This window comes from Dendrobates tinctorius, unplaced genomic scaffold (genome assembly GCF_039654945.1).
Source record: "Dendrobates tinctorius isolate UK_male_01 unplaced genomic scaffold, ASM3965494v1 ptg000022l, whole genome shotgun sequence".
Lineage (NCBI taxonomy): Eukaryota > Metazoa > Chordata > Amphibia > Anura > Dendrobatidae > Dendrobates > Dendrobates tinctorius.
The window spans coordinates 36,650,095-36,670,917 of NW_027361690.1; the positions used below are offsets into that span (position 1 = coordinate 36,650,095).

The 20,823-nt window shown below is 45.9% G+C and overlaps 1 protein-coding gene across 1 annotated transcript in view; it reads left to right on the plus strand.

Moving 5' to 3' along the window:
- The window catches only part of MAP1A (microtubule associated protein 1A), a 393,360-nt gene that overhangs the window by 58,630 nt on the left and 313,907 nt on the right, over positions 1–20,823 (plus strand). Inside the window, exon 2 of the mRNA XM_073568587.1 lies at positions 11,928–12,029. The gene's annotated coding sequence lies outside the window, so the exon portion shown is untranslated. The remainder of the gene's footprint in view (positions 1–11,927; positions 12,030–20,823) is intronic.

Below are 20,823 nucleotides of genomic sequence, written 5' to 3' on the forward strand. Positions count from 1 at the left end.
ACATTCAGGTCAACATTTCCATTAGTGACCATCATAGTAACTCCATAACAACACAAGACATGAATTGTTGTCATAGGGATTTTAGAACACCAGGATGGTGCTTAATAATTCAAATTTAACTTAATTTGAGTACAGTAGATGATCCTATGAAAACGTTCTTCTTACTGACTCTCCAGTTTGAAAAACCTATTAAATATTTTTGTTAATTCTTAATATAAAAAGTCCTGTGTTTAGAATTCTCATCTTTTGGTCAGAATATAAATGGTAAAGAGAGTGTCTCTCTGGAGTACCTGTACTGTATGACAGACCAATGATGTGAATGGATGTTTGTGTCTCTGTCTGTCTGTGTGTCGCTGTGATGTGGTTTAGCCTATAATGTATGTACTCTTGGTGAGTAGTATATACAGTCATGCTCAAAAGTTTACATACCCTGGCAGAATTTTTGCTTTCTTGGCTTTTTTCAGCGCATATGATTAACACCAAATCTTTTTCTCCATTCAAGATTAGTGGTTGTGTGGGGAAGGTGACTTGACGGACAGACGTGACTGGCAGTAGGAGGGGACGGTTTGTGCACCAGAGACGGAGATTGACAGGATAGAAGGGTGACAGCTGGGAAAGGTAGATAGGAGGGTGTAGTACCGAGAAATGACCACAATATGGCAGGGGAGAGTAGTTGAGGACTGAACATCAGCTTATGGCTCAAGAAAACGCTTAGTCATGGGGGGCGGGGAGATAGGAACTCAAGAGGGGAATTCCCCAGTGAGAGAGGGGATAAATAAAACTGGTTGGGGTTCCAGACAGGCTGGTCCCGGGAGGAGCTCGGTAGAAGACAGCAAATAGAGAAGAGCTCGACCAGGGGGACTGACAGGAAAGAAGACAGTCAGGGGGGTGACCCTGACCCGAGGGACCGCAGGACAGACGAGGCCCCGGGGGTACCGATTGGACGATGACCTCGGGCAGGTGAAGCGCTAGCGGTAGATTGGTCTAGGACAGCCCCAGCGAAAGATCCGCGAGGGATGTTACTTCGACTGGAGCAAAGGTGCAGGTACCTGGGCCTGGAGACAGAGAACTGTAAAGTGGCTGTGGTGCGTGGCTGCGGTCGTCAGGAGGACGACGAATAAATCCGGAACTGTTACAACTGAAATCTGTCTCCGCCGCCTCGTCCTTGCATCGCCTGGTGTCTGTGTCATCCGGACAGGGTAAGCAGTGGTCCACCCCCCATCCCCGGGCCCTACCACATTTGGCGTAGTCAGCAGGATCGCCACCGCTAATACGACATCTTCCGCGGCGGGCCTGCGCCTGAAGAACCCAAAAGGACTTGGACTGTTCACCTGTGGATTACAAGACTGCTCAACTGGGGTGTTGTGAGTTCATTTTTCCCTTCACCTTTGATGTCTGATGAACTCCCTCTGCTGGTGAAGAGAGGTAGTGAAATTGATTGGGATGGGAAGAACCTGTCATCTGAACAGGCGGAGTGTGATTGGACATCTGGAATTTCTGAGTGGATATAAGGCAGCCGACGCCCTGCAGGGTTTGCTGGTGATCCTTTTTGCTCTGAGCTCTGCCATCCAGTTTTAGTTCCTGTCTACTAAAAGCTAAGTTTTTGCCCTGCTATTATTCCATGAGATTTTGTCTGGTTTCCTTAGTGTTTGTGTTCAGCCTGCCCTGGTTGGGACTGGCTGAATTCCATTTTTGTCTCTGATCAGTTGATCTCTTTGCTCTGTTTTCAGAATATACCTGAGTGCTGATATAGTGATTTTGAAGTCTAGCGACTTCAGGGCCTTTTTTCCTATCAGACGGTTGGGACATTTTTGTAGGGTTTTTTGCGGATTGCAGCCAGCATCTTTTCTGTCCTGTCCTTTCTAGTTAGTTGGGCCCCATCGTTTGCTCAGCCTGTCTTTCTGTCTGTGTTTGTGTTTTCATCTGTTTTTCACCGACAATACATATTGGGGGCTGTCTATTGCTTTGGGATCTGCTCTGGGGCAGTTTAGATTTCCCCTTTCTTTCTTTAGGCTTATGTAGTTCTCCGGCTGTGACGAGGGGTCTAGGGCACCGTAGGAACCCCCCACGGTTACTGTTAGTTGTGGTGAATAGGATCAGGGGTCTGCAATCCAATAGCTACCTGTTATGAATGAGTCACTGTAGGAGGCAAAAACAGAAACACTAGCCAAGTCCAGAAAACCAGAGAAGTTGGCAGCTATCGGACTGCAGACCCCCGAACCTAACAACAACAACTAGCAGTAGCCGTGGGGGGTTCCTACGGAGCCCTCGATCACAGCCGGAGAACTACATAGCCTAAAGACAGAAAGGGAAATCTAAACTGCCCCAGAGCAGACCCCAAAGCAATAGGCAGCCCCCAACATATAATGACGGCGAAGCAAGATGAAAAAACACACAGATAGAAAGATAGGCTGAGCAAATGATGGGGCCCAAGCTAACTAAATAGGACAGGATAGAAAAGCTGCTGTCTGCAATCCGCCAAAACCCTCTCAAAACAAGAGCCAACAGACTGATAGGGAAAAAAATCCCTGAAGACGCTAGGCTTTAAAAAGACTATATCAGTACTCAGGTATTTTCTGAAGACAGAGCAAAAAGGAATTCAGCTCACCCAGCAAGGAAAGGCAGAAATCCAGAAAAACAAGGCAAAACAAAACCAAAACACAAATGCAAAAAGCAGAGCAGAAAACTTAGCTTTTGAGGAGCAGGAATCAGACTGGTCTCCAAGAATCCCTCAGAGAAATCACCCGCAAGGCAGAAAGGCGTCGGCTGCCTTATATCCAGTCAGCAATTCCAGTCACCCAGTCATCATCATTCTGCTCAGGTGCTTTGTAATCAGCCTCACTACCTTCCTTCACCAGAAGAGGGAGTTCATCAGACCTCAATGGTGAAGGGGAAAATGAACTCACAACAGCTACCAACCTCTCCGGTTTTCTGGACTTAGCTTGTATTTGTGTTTTCTCCTCCTCCGGTGACTCATTCATAACATGGGGATTATAAATTGGAGACTTGGTTCCGGATCCGGGGCGGTGGCATCAACAGGTTGAATCTCACTGGGAGGCCTGCTTTCGGGAGCCACTGACGGCCACCAGACATCGGGCGGAGAGGAGGAGCGACTTCGGGCTCTAAGACATCGCCTGGGAGCCTCCCCGCAGGACCCACGAGCCTGAAGATCGGAGGTCGCGAGAGGAGCTGCGGAGTGACCTGCCGGAGGCTGCGGCGCCAGGGAAGGTGAGAGATCCCCCGGCCCGGCCGGCGGCTCCGCGACCGGCCCCATCCATCCGGCCTTCCCGCACGGCCTCCTGCGTTCCTGTGGGCCCGGTCGCTGAGGGCTTTGCGGCCTCCGCTGGGCCGACCGACACTCTCACCCACAACCCTGAGCCACCCCGCCCGGCGGCGCATCGGCCCGCGTCGCTGGTGCGGAACCAGCACGTGGCCAACGCTGCTGCGTTCCACCTGGCAGCAGCGGTTTACCACCCGAAGCCTGCCGCTACTCCGGCCTCCCCTGCGGCCTCCTCACCAGTGTCGGCCGCCACTCCGGCCCCGTCTGTGACTCTGGGGCCTGCTCCGCGGCCGCCTCTGGTTCAATTGCGGCGCCGGCCACGGCCTACCTGGCAGCACCCGCGGCCGCCTCGGCCTCGCTCATGGTTCCAGCTGCGGCCTGCTCACCGATACCCGGGGCCACCTCTGCCACACTCCATACCGCGGCTGCGGTCTGCCCATCAAGGTCCGCGGCTGCTCCTGCCCCCCACCGGATGGCGGCTTCGGCCGGGTCATCGGGCTCCGCCGCCTCTGCGGAGCCGTCTGCCATCCACACTAGCAGGCCCCAGCTTTGCCGCTCCGTTTCTCATCGGTCAATGACCCCGATCCCTCAACTGCGGTTGGAGCTGCAGGAGCTGGGGGCTGGATGGAGCGAAGTCACCACGTCGACAGAGAAGAGCGCTTCCACGCCACTACCGGTGGTGGACTGCTGGTCCCCAAGTAGAGAAATGGAGCGGAACACGCGCCGTGGAACCACTTTTGGCCCCTTCTACCCCTTTTGACTCATCTCTCAGGAGGGAGATGATCCCTGAGCCCTGGGCAAAAAGAACACTCGGGGCTCAGGAACAGTCGAGACATCCCGGGAACCTCACGGCTGTGGGGTTCCCCTGCTGGACTGGCGCAACATCAGCCATCAGGAAATGGCCCGGACTGTCGGGATTTCGCTGCACCGTTGTGCAGGCCCCAAGAGGACAGTCCGATGTCCAAGATAAGGGACATGATTTATTGTTGATGGTTTACTCCTGGCATAGCGGGGATGTGGGAGAGGAAGTACTAGTGTTAAAGGGAGGGGGAGTATTTATGTTCTGTTTTAAAATGTTATGTTGAAAGAAAAGAAAAAAAACCGAAAAAAACAAACAAGGGAAAAGGGGTTACCCCTGTTGGGTAACTCATATTGTTATTAAGGTAGAGATAACAGTATGTTAAAGTTGATTTAATGAGTAGTGTGTTTAAAAAAAAACTGTGTGTAACAGTTTCTGGGTATGAGGTAGATGTGACTAAGACGCCGACCATGACACTTTTAAGTGAAGGACAAAGAGACAAGGGATGTTGGACCAGATAGGGGTCCGTCAGTCAGGTCCCCAACACCACGGACACCCCACAAGGACGGGTGGGCGCCAATGGTGACCTGGTAGGCGAAAGGCCTCGGTCATGGCGTTCCGGACAGCTGAACGTAGTGGAAGGGGAGAGTAGTGGGAGGTTAACGCCGTAGAGTAGTCCGGGTAGACCTCGCCAACCCGAAAGAAGTCAAGTGGCGTGCACGCTGGCGAGTAGCAGTAGGCTGCTCGGAGCATGGTGCTCCTGGTTTAGTTCGGCCCCGTGGACAGCGGGTTTTGGCCCAACGACCGGTCCGACAACAGACTGTGGATAAGCTTTAGAACGACGTAGGTAGGGAGTACGATTGTCAGGACGACAATGGACAAATGTGGGAGTGTGGGGAAGGTGACTTGACGGACAGACGTGACTGGCAGTAGGAGGGGACGGTTTGTGCACCAGAGACAGAGATTGACAGGATAGAAGGGTGACAGCTGGGAAAGGTAGATAGGAGGGTGTAGCACCGAGAAATGACCACAAGATGGCAGGGGAGAGTAGTTGAGGACTGAACATCAGCTTATGGCTCAAGAAAACGCTTAGTCATTGGGGGGAGGGGAGATAGGAACCCAAGAGGGGAATTCCCCAGTGAGAGAGGGGATAAATAGTACTGGTTGGGGTTCCAGACAGGCTAGTCCCAGGAGGAGCTCGGTAGAAGACAGCGAACAGAGAAGAGCTTGACCAGGGGGACTCACAGGAAAGAAGACAGTCAGGGGGGTGGCCCTGACCCGACGGACCGCAGGACAGACGAGGCCCCGGGGGTACCGATTGGACGACTACCTCGAGCAGGTGAAGCGCTGGCAGTAGATTGGTCTAGGACAGCCCCAGCGAAAGATCCGCGAGGGACGTTACTTCGACTGGAGCAAAGGTGCATGTACCCGGGCCTGGAGACAGAGAACTGTAAAGTGGCTGCGGTGCGTGGCTGCGGTCGTCAGGAGGACGATGAATAAATCCGGAACTGCTACAACTGAAATCTGTCTCCGCCGCCTCGTCCTTGCATCGCCTGGTGTCTGTGTCATCCGGACAGGGCAAGCAGTGGTCCACCCCCCCCTCCCCGGGCCCTACCACAGTTGGGTGAAGCCATTTATTGTCAAACTACTGTGTTTACTCTTTTAAATCATAATGACAACCAAAAACATCCAAATGACCCTGATCAAATGTTCACATACCCCATTTCTCAATACCGTGCATTACCTCCTCTAACATCAATGACAGCTCCATGAGTGGAGAAAAAGTTTTGGAGTTATCATTCATATTCTCTGAAAAAAGGCCAAAAAAGAAAAAATTCTGTCGGGGTATGTAAAATTTTGAGTACAACTGTGTGTGTGTGTGTGTGTGTATATAGATAGATAGATAGATAGATAGATAAATAGATAGATATATACAGTGGGGCAAAAAAGTATTTAGTCAGTCAGCAATAGTGCAAGTTCCACCACTTAAAAAGATGAGAGGCGTCTGTAATTTACATCATAGGTAGACCTCAACTATGGGAGACAAACTGAGAAAAAAAAATCCAGAAAATCACATTGTCTGTTTTTTTTCCTTTTATTTGCATATTATGGTGGAAAATAAGTATTTGGTCAGAAACAAAATTTCATCTCAATACTTTGTGATATATCCTTTGTTGGCAATGACAGAGGTCAAACGTTTTCTGTAAGTCTTCACAAGGTTGCCACACACTGTTGTTGGTATGTTGGCCCATTCCTCCATGCAGATCTCCTCTAGAGCAGTGATGTTTTTGGCTTTTCGCTTGGCAACACGGACTTTCAACTCCCTCCAAAGGTTTTCTATAGGGTTGAGATCTGGAGACTGGCTAGGCCACTCCAGGACCTTGAAATGCTTCTTACGAAGCCACTCCTTCGTTGCCCTGGCGGTGTGCTTTGGATCATTGTCATGTTGAAAGACCCAGCCACGTTTCATATTCAATGCCCTTGCTGATGGAAGGAGGTTTGCACTCAAAATCTCACGATACATGGCCCCATTCATTCTTTTATGTACCCGGATCAGTCGTCCTGGCCCCTTTGCAGAGAAACAGCCCCAAAGCATGATGTTTCCACCACCATGCTTTACAGTAGGTATGGTGTTTGATGGATGCAACTCAGTATTCTTTTTCCTCCAAACACAACAAATTGTGTTTCTACCAAACAGTTCCAGTTTGGTTTCATCAGACCATAGGACATTCTCCCAAAACTCCTCTGGATCATCCAAATGCTCTCTAGCAAACTTCAGACGGGCCCGGACATGTACAGGCTTAAGCAGTGGGACACGTCTGGCACTGCAGGATCTGAGTCCATGGTGGTGTAGTGTGTTACTTATGGTAGGCCTTGTTACATTGGTCCCAGCTCTCTGCAGTTCATTCACTAGGTCCCCCCGTATGGTTCTGGGATTTTTGCTCACCGTTCTTGTGATCATTCTGACCCCACGGGGTGGGATTTTGCGTGGAGCACCAGATCGAGGGAGATTATCAGTGGTCTTGTATGTCTTCCATTTTCTAATTATTGCTCCCACAGTTGATTTCTTCACTCCAAGCTGGTTGGCTATTGCAGATTCAGTCTTCCCAGCCTGGTGCAGGGCTACAATTTTGTTTCTGGTGTCCTTTGACAGCTCTTTGGTCTTCACCATAGTGGAGTTTGGAGTCAGACTGTTTGAGGGTGTGCACAGGTGTCTTTTTATACTGATAACAAGTTTAAACAGGTGCCATTACTACAGGTAATGAGTGGAGGAAAGAGGAGACTCTTAAAGAAGAAGTTACAGGTCTGTGAGAGCCAGAAATCTTGATTGCTTGTTTCTGACCAAATACTTATTTTCCACCATAATATGCAAATAAAATGAAAAAAAAACAGACAATGTGATTTTCTGGATTTTTTTTTCTCAGTTTGTCTCCCATAGTTGAGGTCTACCTATGATGTAAATTACAGACGCCTCTCATCTTTTTAAGTGGTGGAACTTGCACTATTGCTGACTGACTAAATACTTTTTTGCCCCACTGTATGTGTGTGTGTGTGAAGATATATGTATTTGCATATGTGTTACATACAGGTGCTTCACACAAAATTAAAATATCATCAAAAAGTTAATTTATTTCAGTTCTTCAATACAAAAAGTGAAATTCATATATTATATAGAGTCATTACAAACAGAATGATCTATTCCAGGTGTTTATTTCTGTTAATGTTAATAATTATGGCTTACAGCTAATGAAAACCCAAAAGTCATTCTCTCAGTAAATTATAATACTTTATAACACCAGCTTTAAAAATGATTTTAATATCCGAGATGTTGGCCTACTGAAATGTATGTTCAGTAAATGCACTCAATACTTGGTTGGGGCTCCTTTTGCATCAATTACTGCATCAATGTGGTGTGGCATGGAGGCGATCAGCCTGTGGCACTGCTGAGGTGTTATGGAAGCTCAGGTTGCTTTGATAGCAGCCTTCAGCTTGTCTGCATTGGTGGTTCTGGTGTCTCTCATCTTCCTCTTGACAATACAACAAAGATTCTCTATGGGGTTAAGGTCAGGCGAGTTTGCTGGCCAGTCAAGCACAGTGATACTCTTTGTTTCTAAACCAGGTATTGGTACATTTGGCAGTGTGGAAAGGTGCCAAGTCCTGCTGGAGAATGACATTTCTATCTCCAAAAAGCTTGGTGGCAGAGGGAAGAATGAAGTGCTCTAAAATTTCCTGGTAGACGACAGTTCTGACTTTGGTCTTGATAAAACACATTGGACCTACACCAGCAGATGACATGGCTCTCCAAACACTGATTGTGTAAACTTCACATTAGACCTCAAGCAGCTTGCATTGTGTGCCTCTCCTCTCTTGCTCCATACTCTGGGACCTTGATTTTCAAATGAAATGCAAAATTTACTTTCATCTGAAAACATCTTGGACCACTGAGCAACAGTCCAGCTCTTTTTTCTCCTTTGCCCAGGTAAGACGCTACTGGTGTCTGTTGGTCATGAGTGGCTTGACACAAGGAATACGACACTTGAAGCCCATACCCTGGATACATCTGTGTGTGGTGGCTCTTGAAGCCATGACTCCCAGCAGCAGTCCATTCCTTGTGAATGTCCCCCAAATTTTTGAATGGCCTTTTCTTAACAATCCTTTCAAGGCTGCCGTTATCTTTGTTGCTTGTTCACCTTTTTCTACCACACTTTTTCTTTCCACTCAAAATTCCATTAATATGCTTGGATACAGCACTCTGTGAACAGCCAGCTTTTTTTAGCAGTGACCTTTTGTGACTTACCCTCCTTGTGGAGTGGTTCAAAGACTGCCTTCTGGACACCTGTCAAGTCAGCAGTCTTCCCCATGATTGTGGAGCCTACTGAAAGAGACTAAAGGAGCTTTTTGAATGCTTAGGAAGCCTTTGCAGGCGTTTTATGTTAATTATTCTAATTTAGTGAGAGGATGACTTGTGTGTTTTTATTGGCTGTAAGCCATAATCATCAACCTTAACAAAAATAAACATGTGAAATAGATCACATTTATAAACACCGGTAGCGCAGATGAAAGTTCATAGGTGTATACATGTTGACATCGTCCAATGAGCGAGCAAAATGCTACTCATTCATCAGATGTTTCGATTGTTTATAGTGGAACAAAAATCATTGTTCTCAGCAGCACATCGCCCGGTGTAAACTGTAGATGTGCTGCTGATCACACGATACTGTTTGGGGACAAATCGATATATTAGTGATTGTTTTGTCCCCATAATTCTTCGTTAAAGAGGCCGGGAAACAAGCGTCGAACTACTTCAACATTGTCGATCACACTCATTTAATGGTCTGACATGTAAATGCACCCAAAATGTAGATTCTAGATATGAGTAGATGAAAGAATTAAAAAAACTTTTTCCTGAAGCCCTAGATATGTTTCTTAATGGTTAGTAATCATTCAGCTTTAGGCTATAGCAAGCTGTTTTCTGGCTTTCTATAGTGGTTTTTACATTAGCACTTTGAAAATGTTGAAGTCTTTTGATAATATATGATTATAATTATTAATAGACTAGATGAAGGCCGATGCCATCACATTGCGAGGGCGGTAATGTCACGATGGGGGCAGGCTTTGCAGCGCTGATAATCTCTCCCCCCCATGTGCTCACCCATCTATCCACTCTTTCTTTCCCCATGTGCTGACTTCTTCTGTCTGTGTTCTCTTCTTTGACCTGTCTACCCCATGTGCTATCCCCTGCTGTCTCTGTCCTTCCTGTTATCACGTCGCTGTCAAACTCGGGGCCTGCTTTTCCGGCTTCGGCCACTAGGAGGATCGGACTGGCACGTCGCCGCCAGACTCGGGGCCTGCTGGTCCGGCTTCAGCCACTAGGAGGTGCCGGACTGACACGTCGCCGCCAGACTCGGGGCCTGCTGTTCTGGTCTCGGCCACTAGGAGGCGCCGGACCGTCGCGTCGCCGTCGGACTTGGGGACAGCTGTTCCTGCCTCGGCCACTGGGAGGCGCTGTGGTTCGCCCCTGGCTGAGGGTGGAGACAGAGAAGAGGCTCCTGTGCAGGCATCTGGTGGGCGCAGGCTCCGCCCCATGTCAGTCACGTAGGGCTTACTGCATCACCATCTGGCCTGGTCCTGGGGGCGGTCCTAATTACACCATCAGTCCGGGAACCTGTGAGGGATGACCTGATTCCTCAAATACCTTGGGACTGGTCTTGCAAGCCGCCGGATATATTCTTGGTTCCCCTGTGTGTTACTATGTGAATTGCTATAGTTAACTCTGACCTCAGCCTGGATTTCTGACCATTCTATTGCCTGCCGTTTTTGTACCTCTGCCTCTCTTCCTAATTTTTGACGCTGACCTTCTCGTGGATTTCTGACCCTTCTGCTGCCTGCTGATTCTGTACCTTTGCTGCCCTTCTGGTTTTACTGACCTTGGCCCAGACTTTTGACTCTTCCTCTGCCTGCTGATTTTGCACCTCTGCTGCCCTCCGGCCTCCGACTCCTGCCTCCTGACCACCATTACGGGTTTTAGTTTTAACCCCTTGGGGGCCGTCCTGCTCTGGTCCACTGTTCCGCCAAACAGCTACCCCCTGGGCCTTGCTACAATTCCAGATCCTTGTATAGTGGTTAAGGGTCTTGGGGTTCCTCGGGGTGCTGTTCCTACTGCAGCTCAGATTCGCAGACTGCCATCACACCTGTGCTGTGTTCTCCCCTCATGTGCTGTCCCGTTTGAGCTGTCTCCCCCCTGTGCTCTGTCTCTCTCACCCCTGTGTCTGACCGTGTACAGAACATACCACAGCTCCTGGGCAGGGGAGGAAGCAAAACACAATACCGTCATTACAGCAGGAGATCGCAGAGGATACATTTTGTGAGGTAAAATATTGTTTAAAAACAATCAGTGAAATATTTTACCTCACAAAATGAATCCTCTGTGATCCCCTGCTGTAATGTCAGTATTGTCTTTTGCTTCCTCCCCTGCTCAGGAGATGTGGTATGTTCCGTACATGGTCAGACACAGACAATTTTTAAAATGAACTTTCATTCATGGGAAAACCCCTTTAATGTGACTGGCTTCCTCTGCCTGTAGACACGTTGCGCATCTGCAACCGGGATCAACCGAATGATTCACTGCGCCTGTGCAGAATTCACGCAGGCGCAGTGCGACGGTGTTCCACTGGTGGTGCCGTGCAAGAGGCTACATGTGTGTGAGAGTGAGTGTGAGTGTATGAGAGTGTGAGTGTAATAGTGTGAGTGTGAGTGGTGAGTACGGTGTATAGAGAGTGTGTGTGTGGTGCGACGGTGTTCCGCTGGTGGTACCACGCAAGAGGCTGCATGAGTGTGGGTGTGTGAGTGTGTATGGTGAGTGTGAGTGCGCATCTGCCGCCGGGATCAGCCAAATGATTTACTGCGCCTGCGTGAAATTCACGCTGGCGCAGTGCAGTGGTGTTCTGCTGGTGGTACCTTGCAAGAGGCTGTGTGAGTGTGGGTGTGTTAGTGTGTGAGAGTGTGAGTGTGTGTATGGGTGAGTGTGAGTGTGTGTATGTGTGGTGAGTACGGCGTATAGAGAGTGTGTGTGTGGTGCGACGGTGTTCCGCTGGTGGTACCGTGCAATAGGTTGGTACCAGCAGCAGTTTCCATACTGAGACACCCATCACTTGGGTGTCCCAATATGGCGGTCGGTGAACTTCCTCCGCTTGGAATTCTGGGATACGGTGACATCTGGACAGAACAGTAAATGAAAACATTACAAGGCAATTATATAAATAAATTAGGGAAGAATTGCTGTAAATAATGTGTAATTTGGTGGGCTTTTTAAATTGCATAAAACAGCGATGATTCTTTTTCTTACAGGTATTCGCTCTTGGAATATCAGTCTTGATTCCTGTAACTTGGATGAGCAACTGAAGCTGTTTGTGACAAGACATCTCGCTCACTTTTCTCCAAACGTCAAAGGTCGGTATTTCATGTTGTTGTTTAAACAAATAAAACATTTCAGATAATGTGTGTGTTGGCATCATATAAAAGCCTAAAATCTAAAGTTTATTATCATTGTATATTATGATATACTGTATGTGTGCAATATTTTTGATGTAACACTTGTTTAAAGTCAGGGATAACACAAATATTTACTTCCAGGTTTTGTGCCACTTTTATGTCTCGTTCCCCTCTATTCAGTCATCTGGGGTGTTTGTTTTTCCCTCTGATTTGGTGGTGAAAGGCAGGGATGTGGAGTCGGTAAGCCAAATTTCCGACTACTCCATTTCACTGACTCCCGACTCCACGACTCTGACCCCACAGCACTGGTCACTACTGAGCATGGACATAAAGTGCAGCACAGATTCATCTCCACTAAATGCCCAGATCCTTAGATCAGGAACAGACATTTATAGGGCAATTCATAACTTTCCCATACTGCACTGAACTACTGAACTCAATTTATTGTATATTTTAGGAGTCGGTCCATTTTATACCGACTCCAACGCCACAAAAATGGACTCTGACCCCACAGAGCTGGTGAAAGACCAGAACTGATCCCGTAGTTCTCAGTGGAAATGGCTCCATCATCTGCCACATTAGTTGTGTTGAAACAGTTCTAGATTTGGATCTAAAAATGTTGCATGCAGCATTTTTTAATTTGGCTATAGAGGCCAGACCAGTGCACCAAGTATACAACTTTGTTATCAGGTAATAAACATCTGGCTAGATACAACTAATATACGGGCACAGCTTATGGGAAGTGGGAGAAAAAAGCTTCAAGTGACATCAGGATATAAAATTACAGCATTGTCGCTGTCACCTCTCCTCTCTCTTACAGTTCAGCCTCCATTATCTACAGATTGGGTTCGATGGACTCTTCTTCATGTTATCAACCATCATATAAACTAAGGATAATTTACCTTTTGTCACGGTTAGGGGTGTCTTTTTTCAACTAAAGGGGTCAATTATAAGCAGTTGTAAATCCACTGACCCTCTGCTGCTATTATAACTATTTGTTGACTGCATTACCCTGATTTTGGAGATATTTAATATGTATAGTGTTGGTGGGCATATGATGATATACAGGAAGTATATAGACACAAAAATAAGTAGCATGTCTGAACTCTGAACATCCTGATTTTTATATTTGTCATAGTCATGCATTTTTGATGTCTCAGTCTTGTTTCATGAAATGCAATGACAAACAATTGAAAGGGAACCAACTCTGGGCTTCAGAGGTGCACCAAGATGGGAATGACTGGGATATTCAATAATCTCGTTGCTGTCATGGTAAACCATCAGCATCCCACAATTGCATCTCAAAGTGTGTAGGGGGTGTGGAGCACTTGAGTGGAGTACAAATCAGAAAGAAGCACTTTAAATGCAGCTGTCAGAGATTAAAGTGGTTTGTAGCTGAGATCGGAGCTAGCTCTGATTACTGCAGTTAGAGGCAGGTGCAATCTGTACAACACAGCGGATACCAGCCCTTTGTGGAGTGGGCTCAGGTCCTCAGCCCGCTCCATACAACTACATCTGATGAGCCATGTATACGTACATCACAATTCAACAATAGTTAAAAAAAAGCCCTGTTACCAAATCATAAAACAGAATACTTTTCTTACCCCATGTTTTTACACTTATTGAAAAACAAAATACAAATGGGTTAAAGCAGTGTCAAAACCGTGCTTTACCTATATAGTGTATACAACATATACCATTTAATAATGGGTTAAATCACTCAAATAGGTTAATTAACATATTCACTTGATCACAAAATGTGGACTTTTTCTCAAGGAGAGCATGACACAAAAACATCAAGAACACAAATCCCACCTGGGCTGAAAAATAGTCATTTACATCAATAATCATTTAAGAAGGGTGGTTTCAGGCAGAAGACCCTATAAAAAGGCGGTCCACATGTGTCTAATGGCGCCCATAAAAAAGGATGCACAGGCCAGCTTAGTCTCATCCTTTTTACTTTAAGATGGTTAGAACCTGTGTAAGATTCCAGTCTAGAGAGCAACAACATGGTTGGTAGACAAGGATGGGCCTTTGGTCCAGCACCTTGATGGCAGGTCCTTCTTGCCTTTTGCTATGGAGCTTAATTTGTACTCTGTCCACCAGTGCACTTGGCAATGAACGATTTGCAGTTTACCAACACTTGTAAAATGTATTTTTCATTATCATTTGTTGTAGGTATGTCATTACCTTGGCTAAACATTAGATCACTGTCAATTTCCTTTGAGGTTGCGAAGCTCAATATAATGTGAAATTATCTGACGACAAAGCAAATAAGAGTAAATGCATACGACTCCATAAAGTTCATATTCAGTGAAATCAGCAGAATGATTTAATCTATTGGATAACCTTGGCACTAAGCTTCACATTATAGAGCTGCTAGCCTGTGTAAAAGCTTATCATGAAGCTGAGTTAGTATTACATAAGAAGAGTTGATTGCTGCAATGTAGAGCAAGACGGACAACGAGAGTTTATAACATGGGAAAATAGTGAGAGAAAGGAAATCAATTTTGATTGTCATTATTAGACAAGCACGTTTACTTCCATAAGATCTAGAACTTTTGTCAAAATGGATAGCAGATGTTTCCATTTCTGAGATTTAGGGTACCGTCACATTTAGCGATGCACCAGCGATTCCGACAACGATATGACCACTGGTGCATCGCTAAATGGTTGCTGGTGAGCTGCCGAACAGGCAGATCTCACCAGCGATGCAGCAGCGGTTGGCGGTCGTTACTTACCTGTCAGATGCGGAGATGAAGATGTGCTCCCGCCCGCGTCCACGTGTCGCTCGTCGGCGCCAGCAGGAAGCCCAGCAGGAAGCGGCCGACGAGAAACGGCCCAGGACGTTCTTGCGCGATCACCGATAGCCAGCGGAGGTAAGTATCACACATAGCGATATCACTAGCAATATCGCTGCTGCGTCACAAAATCGGTGACGCTTAAGCAATAGCGCTAGCGATCTCGCTTAGTGTGATGGAGCCTTTAGTCCCAATTTTGGCAATAAAAATTATGGAAGGGAAAACTAGTTCATTTGATATGGCCATGTAAAACTCTAGGTTGTATAGTTCCAAGCAAGAAACATCACAAGAAATGATGTAATAACAAGGAAGAGAAGCCCAACTCACCCACACTTTAAAAAGACATGATCAATCGTCATCTCTGCTGGTAAAAACACAAGGTAAAGCATGACGTGCCCAATCAGAATACAATACAATGTAAGTGTGCAAACACCCTATTTTGCTATAATCTTAGGCCTTTCCATGCTGCGGAGGCTGACGTCCTAAAATGAACAGCAAATGGCACCCCTGCTCACCGTCGGTTGGCCCTTCATAGTTAATAACAATGCATTTTTTATTGCTGACCTCACAATTACCATAGCATATGACTAGGCTGTATAACAAAAACCAGTCCCCATATCTGAATTTAAATGTAATATCAAAGTACCCAGACTCAGGCTATACACATAGTCAGACTGGTATACACATACTCATTAGTATACACATTCTCAGATTAATATCTAAAAAATGGATAAAAATTATCCAAATACCACTACTTAACAGGAAAAATTATAAAATACATCAATCTTTATTAAAAAAAATGTGCCGTGAAACATGCATGAAGTTTAGAAAAAGGAAAAATCAAGTCCATACATACAGTGGAGCAGTACATAAATCAGGCTGCAAATAATGGATAACCATAATCTAAGTCCAAAAAAGGGGCCAGAAAAAAGTAAATGCCAGCAATCGGAATGTAATTAGAGCTCTGGCCTATTGAAAAAAGTAAATTATGGATTACATCTTACCCATGTTGCAGTAAGCCATCTGTCTGCAGTCCCATTGGAAGCCCCAATGCGCATTTCTCAGATGTGTCCCCCCCTGAGAAAGCACATCCGCGAAATGCGAATCGGGGCATCCAATGGGACTGTTATATTCAGCCTATGGTGTGCTATGAATTTTTGCAATATTTATATAGGGCCAACATATTCTGTTGTAGGGCTCCCCATCTAATTTCCATCTGCCATGCACACTTTATCGGCAGCAGATTGACAAATGTTTTAAAGGGTTTTTACCATTTAGCTCATGTGCCTCACTTTTTAAAAGATTACAGCAAAAACAATACATATTTTTGCAGCGATTTCAGAAAACAAAGGCAAAAGTACGTGCTGTGAGTGTAACTTGTGAAGGTACTCAAAGGTTCCCAACAAATCTTACTATTTTAGGTCCTGGCTAATTTAGGGAATGGGGAATGTAGGGGAATGTAGACTATAGATTAGCAAAAAGATTCAGACTATCTTGGTCAGGCATTCGCCTTGGTACTCCTTGGCAGCTGGACTTTCTTATTGCAGGCTGCCTTAGCCAGTATTTGTATTCAGCTTCCTGGGTGCCTCCTGCAATTTCTAGACCAGGATACCACGGTGAAATGCATGTCATCATATGAGGCCTAGGGAATAGGCCTAGTGCAGTGTCATGATGTTGCTGGAGCCTCACAAACGGCTTCCCAGATGATGGCATTTTAGTGCCAACAAGAAGACGTGTTGCACTGTACTGGGCTGGCTGCAGTGAAGTACCAAAATGATTACCAGACCATGATAGTTTTTATGCTCCTCTATGTGTACTGATTTTTAACATCAAGACTACTCATTGTCACCTGTCTTTTTTAAATCTTTGATAACCATTATAGATTGATTGTTTAGATAAAGAAAAATGTCTTATTTTCTAAATCCGAGGTCCCCAACTTCTGACTCGGGATACCACATGTGGCACACTGGCCTGTGATGTTTGTCAGCTTCGTGCATTAACACTAGGTCTAGCAAACAGGTATGTACAGAAGAAGGCGTCCAGATGGTGACTTTTCTCAGTAGCCCTGCAGACAAGAGCAAATGTAGATGCACATCTAAGGGCTGTGGGGTGGAGAGATAAACATGGTAAGCTTTAGATAGGCTGATATGGTCAGGTAGAGGGGTTCTTGAAGCTTGATCCAATAATGTGGTGGTAGTGCTTAATGCAAGAATACCGAGTTAGGGGTAAGGTGGGAACCTCTGGAGGTATAATGTCTATGAGGGAGGGAGGCATAATGTCTAGGTGTGATTTCTATAGAGAAGCTTTGGCTGTCATTATACCAGTTATGGGAGGCTCTGGGTTTCACTACTGAAGGGTGATGGACACGAGATGTTATTTCTTGGTTAACTCTGGATGTAGCTCACGACCACCTCTCAGTGTTTAATGTGGCTCTCAAGGTAAAAAAAGGTTGGGGACAATTGGGCTAAATGATAGTTTTGCTTCATTTTGCTCCTTCTCGCCTATGAGATGAGTCATTCCTGGTTCTTGCTCGTAGATGAGGAACATCATGAGTTAACGCTAGCAATAAAGGAGCTCTACCGCCATCTAGCACTTGCATGATGTTACATGGTAGCTTGACTAAACATTAAAGTACTTGATTAGTTTTGACGAAAGAGCACAGCAGATGCTTCTCCTTATCTTGTAATTACATTTTATATCTGTATGTAAATGGAAGTGCTGCTGAGTGCTAAATACAAGTACTTTACTATGTAACACTTTTAGGTCTCGTTCATACTGACTGTTTTTCAACAGTTTTGTCCCACAAACACTCTGAATGTCATGTACAAAAAATGAAGAGCAGATGACCGCAGCAGCCCTCCACTACGTTTGGTAATCCCACTGGATCAGGAATTGTTATCAACTGCCGGCACCCAACAACTAATTCTCTACAATGCAGAAAGAACAATGGACCAGCCCAGGACTCCTAAAGTATTACATTAGTATGCAGGGGCACATACGCCATGGCTGATAATCAAACTATACGTCAGCACAAATACAAGAACTCCCTATGCTACGTAGCTAACAAAAGGAGAGGTACTTAGTTAATATTTTTTTAATCAAAAAGTACACTGCTCAGAAAAATAAAGGGAACACTCAAATAACACATCCTAGATCTGAATGACTGAAATATTCTCATTGAATACTTTGTTCTGTACAAAGTTGAATGTGCTGACAACAAAATCACACAAAAATCATCAATGGAAATCAAATTCATTAACCAATGGAGTTCTGGATTTGGAGTCACACACAAAATTAAAGTGGAATGTAATGTCCTTAAAACGAGACAAAGTGAGGCTCAGTATTGTGTGTGGCCTCCACGTGCCTGTATGACCTCCCTACAATGCCTGGGCATGCTACTGATGAGGTTGTGGATGGTCTCCTGAGGGATCTCCTCCCACACCTGGACTAAAGCATCCACCAACTCCTGGACAGTCTGTGGTGCAACGTGACGATGGATGGTGCGAGACATGATGTCCCAGATGTGCTCAATCGGATTCAGGTCTGGGGAACGGGTGGGCCAGTCCATAGCTTCAATGCCTTCATCTTGCAGGAACTGCTGACACACTCCAGCCACATGAGGTCTGGCATTGTCCTGCATTAGGAGGAACCCAGGGCTAACCGCACCAACATATGGTCTCACAAGGGGTCTGAGGATCTCATCTCGGTACCTAATGGTAGTCAGGCTACCTCTAGCGAGCACATGGAGGGCTGTGCGGCCCTCCAAAGAAATGCCACCCCACACCATTACTGACCCACTGCCAAACTGGTCATGCTGAAGGATATTGCAGGCAGCAGATCGCTCTCCACGGCATCTCCAGACTCTGTCACATCTGTCACATGTGCTCAGTGTGAGCCTGCTTTCATCTGTGAAGAACACAGGGCGCCAGTGGCGAATTTGCCAATCATGGTGTTCTGTGGCAAATGTCAAGCGTCCTGCATGGTGTTGGACTGTGAGCACAACCCCCATCTGTGGATGTCAGGCCCTCTAACCATCCTCATGTAGTCAGTTTCTAACCATTTGTGCAGACACATGCACATTTGTGGCCTGCTGGAGGTCATTTTGCAGGGCTCTGGTAATGCTCATCCTGTTCCTCCTTGCACAAAGGTGGAGGTAGTGGTCCTGCTGCTGGGTTGTTGCCCTCCTACAGCCCCCTCCACATCTCCTGGTGTACTGGCCTGTCTCCTGGTAGTGCCTCCAGCCTACACTACGCTGGAGGCTGGACACTACGCTGACAGACACAGCAAGCCTTCTTGCCACATCTCGCATTGATGTGCCATCTTGGATGAGCTGCACTACCTGAGCAACTTGTGAGGGTTGTAGAGTCCGCCTCATGCTACCACGAGTGTGAAAGCACAACCAACATTCAAAAGTGACCAAAACATCAACCAGAAAGCATTGGTACTGAGATGTGGTCTGTGGTCCCCACCTGCAGAACAACTCCTTTATTGAGGGTGTCTTGATAATTGCCAATAATTTCCATCTGTTGTCTATTCCATTTGCACAACAGCATGTGAAATTGATTGTCAATCAGTGTTGCTTCCTAAGTGGACAGTTTGATTTCACAGAAGTTTGATTTACTTGAAGTTATATTCTGTTGTTTAAGTGTTTCCTTTATTTTTTTGAGCAGTGTAAATAAGCCATCCACCATCGACTAGGTATTCCTCAGTACATGGACCGTATCTCTCAACTCACTTCTCTATGTACTTAATGAGCTGGGGGAGAGATTGAAACCAGGTTTACATATTTAGCAATGGTGGAATGCATGTGTTCATTAGTTCATGCCCTCCTGCCCTCCATTGATGTCAGGATTTAGTTTCTTGTCATGCTACAATATTTGTCGTGATTTTTCCAGCATAACCTGTAAGCCAAAAGGTATCAAAATAGGTGTTTCTTTAGCCCAATGTTCTAAGGAACACCAAATTGATTAAAAGTCACATGCTTCTTAATAAACTTGGCTCATTTTTGGCTGCCTATGCTCCAGAAAATGAAATCTACGGCATCTGTGAATTGGCATAGATTTCAGCCTCAAAGTAGGCAGTTTTCTGGCATACACTACAGTAAATTACTACACCCCTCACCAGGTTTCTGCTTCCACATCTGAGATCAGTTTGATGTAGGGCCATAGACCCCAACTCCAGCAATGTATCCCTTACTGGGCTGCTTTCTGCAGTTTTGATAACATCACTGCTTTATTCACTGCATATCTGCCTGTTCTCTGAATGCTGAGCTCTTTGGAACCCCATCCACACCATTGATTGACAGATTTTTGTGTACTCTGTGCATAGGCAGAAATCTGTCAATCAGTGGTGTGGGCAGGGATATACATATGTAATTAATATGAAGGCCTACATGGCAGTAGGTTTACTAGTCCTCTAACAATACTCTTCTGCTGATAAAACAATGGTTTTTATCAAAATTACATCAACCAGCCCCATAAGAGACAGATCACTGGAATCAGGATCTCAGGTCTAGAAACCACAGTCCGATGGAGACTGGGAACAGGTAGCTAAGGTCCTGGACTCTGCAGGCACACGGGACTCTAGAAGTCCAAATACCAAGACTCATGCGTGTGTCTTGGTGAGCCTTTTCTGGCCTAAGTAGATGATCACATGGGACATGCCGGGCTATTTGCAAAGCCCAGCGTGGAGCACAAGAGGGTTTAGTGGACTGGGGCAAAGGGAGCAGAAACCAATCCTGGGACAGGTATGAACAAGGGTTGTCGATTATTTGTATAATCTATATATAATAGGTGGGCTTTGTCCAATGTCTACAATAATTGATAGATCTATAAATATTTTTAAAGTTTAGACTTTTTATGCTTTTATTAGCAGTTATGCTACAGATCACAATGAGTGCTGCTAGTGTACTCTTATTACTATTCTGAGCTACAGAGACATTTATTTACATC